Here is an 11,318-nt window from a genome sequence, read left to right as displayed (position 1 = left end):
TCACAATTTCGTGCACCAATTTGTCAATGGCATAAACCACTGCAAGCAACTCCTTTTCTGTGGTTGTGTAATTCTTCTGTGCATCATTTAAAATACGGCTAGCATAATAAATGACATGCATAAGCTTGTTATGCCTCTGTCCCAATACTGCACCAATGGCATGGTCACTGGCATCACACATTAGTTCGAATAGTAATATCCAGTCTGGTGCAGAAATAACTGGTGCTGTGACCAGCTTAGCTTTCAGAGTTTCAAACGCCTACAGACACTTCGTGTCAAAGACAAATGGCGTGTCAGCAGCTAGCAGAATGCTCAGAGGTTTTGCAATTTTTGAAAAATCCTTTATAAACCTCCTATAGAATCCTGCATGTCCCAGAAAGCTTCTGATTGCCTTAACATTGGCAGGTGGTGGTAATTTTTCAATTACCTCTACCTTAGCTTGATCCACCTCTATTCCCTTGTTTGAAATTTTGTGTCCAAGAACAATTCCTTCAGTCACCATAAAGTGACATTTCTCCCAGTTTAAAACCAGGTTAGTCTCTTGGCACCTTTTCAGAACAAGTGTTAGATGGTCAAGACAGGAGCTGAATGAGTCTCCAAATACTGAGAAGTCATCCATGAAGACTTCCAGAAATTTCTCTACCATATCAGAAAAGATAGAGAGCATGCACCTCTGAAAGGTTGTAGGTGCATTGCACAGACCAAATGGCATCCTTCTGTAGGCAAATACTCCAGAAGGACATGTAAATGTTGTTTTCTCTTGGTCCTGAAGATCCACTGCAATTTGGTTGTAACCTGAATAGCCATCCAAAAAATAGTAGTATTCATGACCTGCTAGTCTTTCTAGCATCTGGTCTATGAATGGTAAAGAAAAATGATCCTTTCTGGTGGCTGTATTGAGTCTTCTGTAGTCAATACACATACGCCACCCTGTAACTGTTCTTATAGGAACCAGTTCATTCTTTTCATTATGAACCACTGTCATGCCTCCCTTCTTGGGGACAACTTGGACAGGGCTCACCAAGGGGCTATCAGAAATAGGATAAATAATCCCAGCCTCCAGTAACTTAGTGACCTCTTTCTACATCACCTCCTTCATGGCTGGATTTAGCCGCCTCTGTGGTTGAACCACTGGCTTAGCATTATCCTCCAATAGGATCTTATGCATGCATCTTGCTGGGCTAATACGCTTAAGATCACTTATGGACCACCCAAGAGCTGTCTTGTGTGTCCTTAGCACCTGAATTAGTGCTTTCTCTTCCTGTCGATTTAAAGCAGAGCTTATGATCACCGGAAAAGTGTCACCTTCTCCCAGAAATGCATATTTCAGGGATGGTGGTAATGGTTTGAGCTTAGATTTAGGAGGCTTATCCTCTTCCTAAGGAGTTTTCAAAGGTTCTTCTATTCTCTCTGGTTCCTCCAGATCAGGCTGAACATCCTTAAAAATGTCCTCTAGCTCTGATTTGAGACTCCAGTCATATTGACCTCTTCTACCAAGGAATCAATAACATTTGCGCTCAAACAGTCTTTTGGTGTGTCTGGATGCTGCATGGCTTTGACAGCATTCAACTTAAACTCATCCTCATTGACTCTCAGAGTTATCTCTCCTCTTTGTACATCAATGAGAGTTCATCCAGTTGCTAGGAAAGGTCTTCCTAGAATGAGAGTTGCACTCTTGTGCTCCTCCATTTCCAGCACTACAAAGTCAGTAGGAAAGGCAAATGGCCCAACCTTGACAATCATGTCCTCAATTATGCCTGATGGGATTTTAATGGAGCCATCAGCAAGTTGGAGGCATATCCGGGTTGGTTTAACTTCATCAGTCAAACCAAGCTTTTTGATAGTGGATGCAGGTATTAGGTTGATACTTGCCCCAAAGTCACATAGTGCTGTCTTGGTACAAGCATCCTCTAATGTGCATGGTATCATAAAGCTTCCGGGATCTTTAAGCTTCTCTGGTAAGCTTTTCAGAATGACTGCACTGTATTCTTCAGTGAGAAAAACTTTTTCAGTTTCTCTCCAATCGTTCTTATGGCTTAAGATCTCCTTCATGAACTTAGCATAAGAGGATATTTGCTCAAGTGCCTCTGCAAACGGAATCTTTATTTCAAGAGTCCTGAGATAGTCTGCAAAGCGGGCAAATTATTTATCCTGTTCTGCTTGACGGAGTTTCTGAGGATAAGGCATCTTAGCTTTATATTCTTCAACCTTGGTTGCTGCAGGTTTATTTCCTACAGAAGTAGTTGGAGAAGCCTGCTTAAGGGGGTTGTTATCAGCACTTGCAAGTGTCTGACCCCTTTGTGGCATTTGAACGCCAGAATTTGGGGCTGCATGGGCATTTAACGCCAGATTGCCACCCTTTTCTGGCATTTGGACGCCAGAACTGGCCATCCCTTGGGGGTTTAACGCCATATTTTCACCCTTTTCTGGCGTTTGAACGCCAGAATCATTCCTCTCTAGGCTCTTACTGTCCTCAGAAGGATTTTGGGTAGCGGTTTGGTTATCCTTTATTAGCTGTTCCTTTCTTGGCTTCCTTCTACCTTGGATAGATACATTCAGTGTTTTCCCACTCCTTAATTGAACAGCTTGGCATTCTTCTGTTATCTGTCTAGATAGTTGCTGCCTTGTCTGATCCAATTGTGCTTCCATATTTTGGTTGGAATTTTTAGTGTCTTGGAGCATCTCTTTGAATTCTACAAAACTGTTTTGTTATAATAAGCAATTGCTGATTGAGTTCAGCAACTTGTTCTTGAGGACTAAGTTCAGTAGATACTGCTTTAGCCTCTTCTTTCAGGGAGGACTCACTGCTTAAATACAGATGCTGATTTCTAGCAACTGTATTAATGAGCTCTTGAGCCTCTTCAATTGTCTTTCTCATATGTATAGATCCACCAGCTGAGTGATCTAGAGATATTTGAGCTTTTTCTGTAAGCCCATAGTAAAAGATGTCTAACTGCACCCACTCTGAAAATATTTCAAAGGGGCATTTCTTTAGCATCCCTCTATACCTCTCCCAGACATTATAAAGGGATTCATCATCCTCTTGTTTAAAGCCTTGGATGTCCAGCCTTAGCTGTGTCATCCTTTTTGGAGGGTAATATTGATTCAGGAATTTGTCTGATAACTGTTTCCATGTTCTTATGCTTGCTGTGGGTTGGTTATTTAACCACCTCTTAGCTTGATCTTTTACAGAAAATGGAAATAGTAATAATCTGTAGACATTCTAATCCACTTCTTTATCACGTACTGTGTCAGCAATTTGTAAAAATTGTGCCAAAAACTCAGTAGGTTCTTCCTGTGGAAGACCGGAATACTGGCAATTTTGCTGCACCATGATAATGAGTTGAGGATTTAGCTCAAAACTGCTTGCTCTGATGGGGGGTATACAGATACTACTCCCGTATATAGCAGTAATGGTGTTAGCATATGATCCCAGAGTCCTTTTGGACTGTTCATTTTCACTTAGGTCCATGACGGAGAAAAAGGAATTAATGTGAATTGAAAATAAAATATATTTTTGTTTTTTATTTTATTTAATTAAAAATAAACCGAATAAATAAAAAAATAAGATAAATTAAAATAATTAGAAATTAAAATATAAATTTCAAAACCTAAAAGAAAAAAAGAAAAATAAATTCGAAAACTAAAATAATTACTTAATTAAGAAGATTTGAAAAACTTTGGATATGATTTTTGAAAAGGATTTTGAATTTTGAAATTTTAAAACTAAGATAAGATAAAATAAAAGTTTTAAAATAGAAATCTAAAATTTTTTTTTTTTGAAATTTTCAAAAATTCAATTAAATAAATAGAAAAGATATTTTTGAATTTAATGAGGAAAGAGAAAAACAATAAAATGACACCAAACTTAGAATTTTTTTAGATCAAAACAAAGGAAACAAACAAGGAAACCTTAAATGTCAAGATGAACACCAAGAACACTTTGAAGCTCAAGATGAACACCAAGAACAAAATTTAAAATTTTTTTAGAAAATAGAAACACAAAGGACACCAAACTTAAAAATTTTTATATTTTAGACACTAATAATTCGAAAAATTGAAAGAAAAATAAAATCATGCAATTGACACCAAACTTAAAATATAAAACTAAACTCAAACAGAAGACTAAATTATGAAGTTATTGGTTTTAACAAAAAATTTTGAAAATAATTTAGGAAAAAGAAAATAATGATTCTAAAATTTTAATCAAAAACAATAATAGAAGACTCAATTTTAGTGACTCTAAACCAAAAAGATAATTTTTTCCTAATCTAAGCAACAAAATAAACCGTCAGTTGTCCAAACTTGAACAATCCTCGGCAACGGCGCCAAAAACTTGGTGCACGAAATTGTAAATCACACTTTTCACAACTCCGCACAACTAACCAGTAAGTGCACTGGGTCGTCCAAGTAATACCTTACGTGAGTAAGGGTCGATCCCACAAAGATTGTTGGCTTGAAGCAAGCTATGGTTATTTCGTAACTCTTAGTCAGGAAATTAGTAATAAAAATAATTGTGTTTATGAAGAATAAATAACATAAAATAAATGGTACTTGTAATTCAGTAACGAGAAACAGGTTGAGGTTCCGGAGATGCTCTGTCATTTGAATCTCTGCTTTCCTACTGTCTTCTTCTCCAAACACGCACGGCTCTTTCCATGGCAAGCTGTATGATCCTCTCGAATGAAAAATACCAGGCGCTGTCACCACACGGCTAATCATCTGTCGGTTCCCACTAGCGTCGGAATAGGACCCTTGTCCTTTTGCACACTGTCACTGCGCCCAACATTCACAGGTTTGAAGCTCGTTACAATCATCTCCTTTCATATCCTACTCGGAATACCACAGACAAGATTTAGACTTTCTAGATCCCAGAAATGCTGTCAATTGGTTCTAGCCTATACCACGAAGGTTCTAACCTCCGGACTCGGTCCGTGGATCAGAAACCCAAGAGATACGCACTCAAGCTATCGTCCAATGACTACGTTGAGCTCGGATAGAATGGGAGTGGTTGTCAGGCACGTGTTCATAGATTTGAGAATAATGATGAGTGTCACGGATCATCATCTTCTCCAGATTGAAGTACAAATGAGTATCTTAGAATAGAATCAACCGTGATTAAATAGAAAACAGTAGTAATTGCATTAATCCATTGAAACACAGCAGAGCTCCTCACCCCCACCTATGGGGTTTAGAGACTCATGCCGTCATAAATACAATATGAAGTGTAAAAATATCATAAGGCACTCAATGAATCTCTAAAAGTAGTTTTTATACTAGACTAGTAACCTAGGTTTACAGAAAATGAGTAACTAAGTGCAGATAGTGTAGAATTCAACTTCTGGGACCCACTTGGTGTGTGCCTGGGCTGAGATTTCAAGCTTTCACGTTCATATGTCCAAAGTTGGCGTTAAACGCCACCCCAGGTGCCAGAATGGGCGTTTAACGCCGAAAAAGGTGCCAGTTCTGGCGTTTTACGCCAGACAGTTTTAGGCTGACTTTGGACGCTGGTTTAGGCCATCAAATCTTGAGCAAAGTATGAACTATTATATATTAATGGAAAGCCCAGGATGTCTACTTTCCCACTCAATTGAGAGCGCGTCAATTGGGCTTCTGTGGCTCCATAAAATCCAGTTCGAGTGTAGGGAGGTCAGAATCCAACAGCATCTGCAGTCCTTTTTCAGCCTCTGAATCAGGTTTTTGCTCAGGTCCTTCAATTTCAGCCAGAAAATATCTGAAATGACAGAAAAATACACAAACTCATAGTAAAGCCCAGAAATGTGATTTTTGAATAAAAACTAATAAAAATATAATAAAAAGTAACTAAATTATACTAAAAACTACTTAAAAATACTGCCAAAAAGGGTATAAATTATCCGCTCATCAGTGATGAATAGAAAACATCTTTTAAAACTAAATATGGTTTGTATGTGTGGTTAGTTATGCCATTTGGATTGACTAATGCACCTAGTACATTCATGAGATTAACGAATCATGTTTTGCGAGAATTTTTAAGTAAATTTGTAGTTGTTTATTTTGATGATATCCTTATCTATAGTAAATATCTTGATGATCATGTTTTGCATGTTCAATCTATTTTAGAGGTACTTAGAAAGAAAAAATTGTATGCTAATCTCCAAAAGTGCTCGTTCTGTCTGAGTAAAGTCATGTTCCTAGGTTTTGTGATAAGTTCTGAAGGGATTGAGGTAGATGACGAGAAGGTGAAGGCTATTAAAGAATGGCCCAAACCTCAGAGTATCTCTGATGTTCGAAGTTTTCATGGTCTTGCGGGTTTTTATAGGAGGTTTGTTAAAAAAAATTTTGCTATTGTGGTACCCTTAACTAAAATCATCAAGAAACATATCGGCTTTAAATGGGATCAAGAACAAGAACTTGCCTTTAACACCTTGAAATAATTATTGTGTTCTGCCCCCATTCTTATTTTGCCAAATTTTTCTAAAACTTTTGAAATAGAATGTGATGCTTTCGAAATTGGTGTAAGTGCTGTTTTGATGCAGGAGAAGCGAGCAATCGCCTATTTCAGTGAGAAGTTGAATGGAGCCCGTCTCAACTACTCAACTTATGATAAGGAGCTTTATGCCTTGGTGAGAGCTTTGAAAGTGTGGCAGCATTATTTGCTACCTAAAAAATTTGTGGTGTATACTGACCATGAATTCCTCAAACACTTGAAGGGTCAAGGGAAGCTGAATAAGAGACATGAAAAATTGATAGGATTCCTTGAATCCTTTCCATACGTAATCGCCTATAAGCAAGGTAAAGAGAATGTGGTTGGTGATGCATTATCTAGAAGGTATTCCTTAATCACAACCCTTACTTCTAAGTTGTTAGGTTTTGAGTGTATGAAGGAATTGTATGCAACTGATTTTGATTTTGCCTCTATCTATGCTGCATGTGAACATGGTGTACATAACAAATTCTATAAGCATGATTGTTTTCTTTTTCAAGGTAATAGGATTTGTGTATGATGAGCGGATAATTTATACGCTTTTTGGCATTGCTTTTAGTATGTTTTTAGTATATTTTAGTTAGTTTTTATTATGTTTTTATTAGTTTTTATTCAAAAATTATATTTCTGGACTTTACTATGAGTTTGTGTATTTTTTTGTGATTTCAGGTATTTTCTGGCTGAAATTGAGGGACCTGAGCAAAAATCTGATTCAGAGGCTGAAAAAGGACTGCAGATGCTGTTAGATTCTGACCTCCCTACACTCGAAGTGGATTTTCTGGAGTTACAGAAGCTCAATTGGTGCGCTCTTAATTGCGTTGAAAAGTAGACATCCTGGGCTTTCCAGCAATAGATAATAGTCCATACTTTACCCGAGATTTGATGGCCCAAATCGGCGTTCTAAGTCAGCATAGAAATTCTAGCGTCAAAAACGCCAGAACTGGCATGAAAGCTGGAGTTAAACGCCCAAACTGGCACAAAAGCTGGCGTTTAACTCCAAGAAAGGTCTCTACACGTGAAAGCTTCAATTCTCAGCCCAAGCACACACCAAGTGGGCCCCAGAAGTGGATTTCTACACTAACTATTCTAGCTTACTCATCTTCTATAACCCTAGGTCACTAGTTTATTATAAAAACTACTTTTAGTGATTCATCTTGTACCTCATGACACTACACACATTTCATATTGTATTCTCTACGGCATGAGTCTCTAAACCCCATGGTTGGGGGTGAGGAGCTCTGCTGTGTCTCGATAAATTAATGCAATTATTACTGTTTTCCATTCTATCACGGTTGTTTCTATTCTAAGATATTCACTCGCATTTCAACTTGATGAATGTGATGATCCGTGACACTCATCATTATTCTCACCTATGAACGTGTTCCTGACAACCACCTCCGTTCTATCTGCAATAGCTTGAGTGCATATCTCTTGGGTTTCTAATCTAAGATTAGAACCTTCGTGGTATAGGCTAGAATTATTGGCGGCCATTCCTGAGATCTGGAAAGTCTAAACCTTGTCTGTGGTATTCCGAGTAGAATCTGGGAAGGGATGACTATGACGAGCTTCAAACTCACGAGTGCTGGGCGTAGTGACAGACGCAAAAGGATCAATGGATCCTATTCCAACATGAGTGAGAATCGACAGATGATTAGCCGTGCGGTGACAGCGCATTTGGACCATTTTCACTGAGAGAATGGATGGTAGCCATTGACAACAGTGATCCACCAACATATAGCTAGCCATGGAAGGAGCCTTGCGTGCATGAAGAAGAACTCATAGATATAGTTGCTAGAAATCAACATCTGTACTCAAGCAGTGAGTCCTCCATAAAAGAAGAGGCTAGGGCAGTAACTACTAATCCTAATCCTCAAGAACAGATTGTTGAACTTAATCAGTAATTTCTCCTTATGACAAAACAATTAGCAGAATTTAAAGAGATGCTCCAAGACACCAAAAATGCTAACAAAAGTATAGAAGCACAATTGAATCAGACAAGACAGCAGCTATCTAAACAGATAACAGAAGAATGCCAAGCTGTCCAACTAAGGAGCGGGAAGACATTGAATAATTCAGCTCAAAGTAGCAGAAAGCCAAGAAAGGAACAACTGATAGAGGATGGCCAAACCATTGTCCAAAATCCCTCTGAGGACAATAAGAGCCCAGAGAGGAATAATTCTGGCGTTCAAACACCAGAAAAGGGTGAAAGATTGGCGTCAAACGCCCAGTGGATGCCCACTTCTGGCGTTCAAATGCCAGAAAAGGGAGAAAACTTGGAGTTGAACGCCCATTCCTTGCCCAGTTTTGGCGTTTAAATGCCAGAAAAGGGTGGGAAGCTGGCGTTAAACGCCCATCCAGCACCCAATCCTGGCGTTCAAACGCCAATGAGGGATCAGACACCTGCAAGTGCTGATAGTAACCCCTCTAAGAAGGCTTCTCCAACCACCTCTGTAGGGAATAAACCTGTAGCAATTAAGGTTGAAGAATATAAAGCCAAGATGCCTTATCCTCAGAAACTCCGCCAAGCGGAGCAGGATAAATAATTTGCCCGCTTTACAGACTATCTCAGGACTCTTGAGATAAAGATCCCATTTACAGAGGCACTTGAGCAAATACCCTCTTATGCTAAGTTCATGAAAGAGATCTTAAGTCATAAGAAGGATTGGAGAGAAACTAATAAGGTGTTTCTCACTGAAGAATGCAGTGCAATCATTCTGAAAAGCTTACCAGAGAAGCTTAAAGATCCAGAAAGCTTTATGATACCATGCACATTAGAGGGTGCTTGTACCAAGACAGCTCTATGTGACCTTGGAGCAAGTATCAACCTAATACCTGCATCCACTATCAGAAAGCTTGGCTTGACTGAAGAATTCAAACCAACCCGGATATGTCTTCAACTTGCTGATGGCTCCATTAAATATCCATCAGGCATAATTGAGGACATGATTGTCAAGGTTGGGTCATTTTCCTTTTCCACTGACTTTGTAGTGCTAGAAATGGAGGAACACAAGAGTGCAACTCTCATTCTAGGAAGACCTTTTCTAGCAACTGGACGAACTCTTATTGATGTACAAAAAGGGGAAGTGACCCTGAGATTCAATGAGGATGAGTTCAAGTTAAATGTTGTCAAAGCTATGCAGCATCCAGACACATCAAATGACTGCATGAGCGCTGATATTATTGACTCTTTGGTGGAAGAGATCAATATGACTGAAAGTCTCGAATTAGAGCTAGAGGACATCTTTAAAGATGTTCAGCCTGATCTGGAGAAATCAGAGGAAATAAAAGAACCTCTGAAAATTCCTCAGGAAGAAGATAAGCCTCCTAAACCCGAGCTCAAACCACTACCACGATCCCTGAAATATGCATTTCTGGGAGAAGGTGACACTTTTCCAGTGATCATAAGCTCTGATTTAAATTCACAGGAAGAGAAAGCACTAATTCAAGTGCTAAGGACACACAAGACAGCTCTTGGGTGGTCCATAAGTGATCTTAAAGGCATTAGCCCAGCAAGATGCATGCATAAGATCCTATTGGAGGATGATGCTAAGCCAGTGGTTTAACCACAGAGGCGGCTAAATCCAGCCATAAAGGAGGTGGTGCAGAAAGAGGTCACTAAGTTACTAGAGGCTAAGATTATTTATCCTATTTCTGATATCCCCTGGGTAAGCCCTGTTGACGTTGTCCCCAAGAAGGGAGGCATGACAGTGGTTCATAATGAAAAGAATGAACTGGTTCCTACAAGAACAGTTACAGGGTGGCGTATGTGTATTGACTACAGAAGGCTTAATACAGCCACCAGAAAGGATCATTTTTCTTTACCATTCATAGACCAGATACTAGAGAGACTAGCAGGTCATGAATACTACTGCTTTTTGGATGGCTATTAAGGTTACAACCAAATTGCAGTAGATCCTCAAGACCAAGAGAAAACAGCATTCACATGTCCATCTGGAGTATTTGCCTACAGAAGGATGCCTTTTGGTCTGTGCAATGCACCTGCAACCTTTCAGAGGTGCATGCTCTCTATCTTCTCTGATATGGTAGAGAAATTTCTGGAAGTCTTCATGGATGACTTCTCAGTATTTGGAGACTCATTCAGCTCCTGTCTTGACCATCTAGCACTTGTTCTGAAAAGGTGCCAAGAGCCTAACCTAGTTTTAAACTGGGAGAAATGTCACTTTATGGTGACTGAAGGAATTGTCCTTGGGCACAAAATTTCAAACAAGGGAATAGAGATGGATCAAGCTAAGGTAGAGGTAATTGAAAAATTACCACTACATGCCAATGTTAAGGTAATCAGAAGCTTTCTGGGGCATGCAGGATTCTATAAGAGGTTTATAAAGGATTTTTCAAAAATTGCAAAACCTCTGAGCAATCTGCTAGCTGCTGACATACCATTTGTGTTTGACACAGAGTGTCTGTAGCCGTTTGAGACCTTGAAAGCTAAGCTGGTCACAGCACCAGTCATCTCTGCACCAGACTGGACATTACCATTCGAACTAATGTGTGATGCCAGTGACCATGCCATTGGTGCAGTGTTGGGACAGAGGTATAACAAGCTTCTGCACGTCATTTACTATGCTAGCCGTGTTTTAAATGATGCACAGAAGAATTACACAACCACAGAAAAAGAGTTACTTGCAGTGGTTTATGCCATTGACAAGTTTAGATCCTATTTAGTAGGTTCAAAAGTGATTGTGTATACTGACCATGCTGCTCTTAAATATCTACTCACAAAGCAGGATTCAAAACCCAGGCTCATAAGATGGGTGTTGCTTCTGCAAGAGTTTGATATAGAAATAAGAGACAGAAAAGGGACAGAGAACCAGGTAGCTGATCACCTATCCCG

Source organism: Arachis ipaensis, chromosome B03, assembly GCF_000816755.2.
Source record: "Arachis ipaensis cultivar K30076 chromosome B03, Araip1.1, whole genome shotgun sequence".
NCBI lineage: Eukaryota > Viridiplantae > Streptophyta > Magnoliopsida > Fabales > Fabaceae > Arachis > Arachis ipaensis.
Note: the sequence above shows the minus strand (reverse complement) of the source record.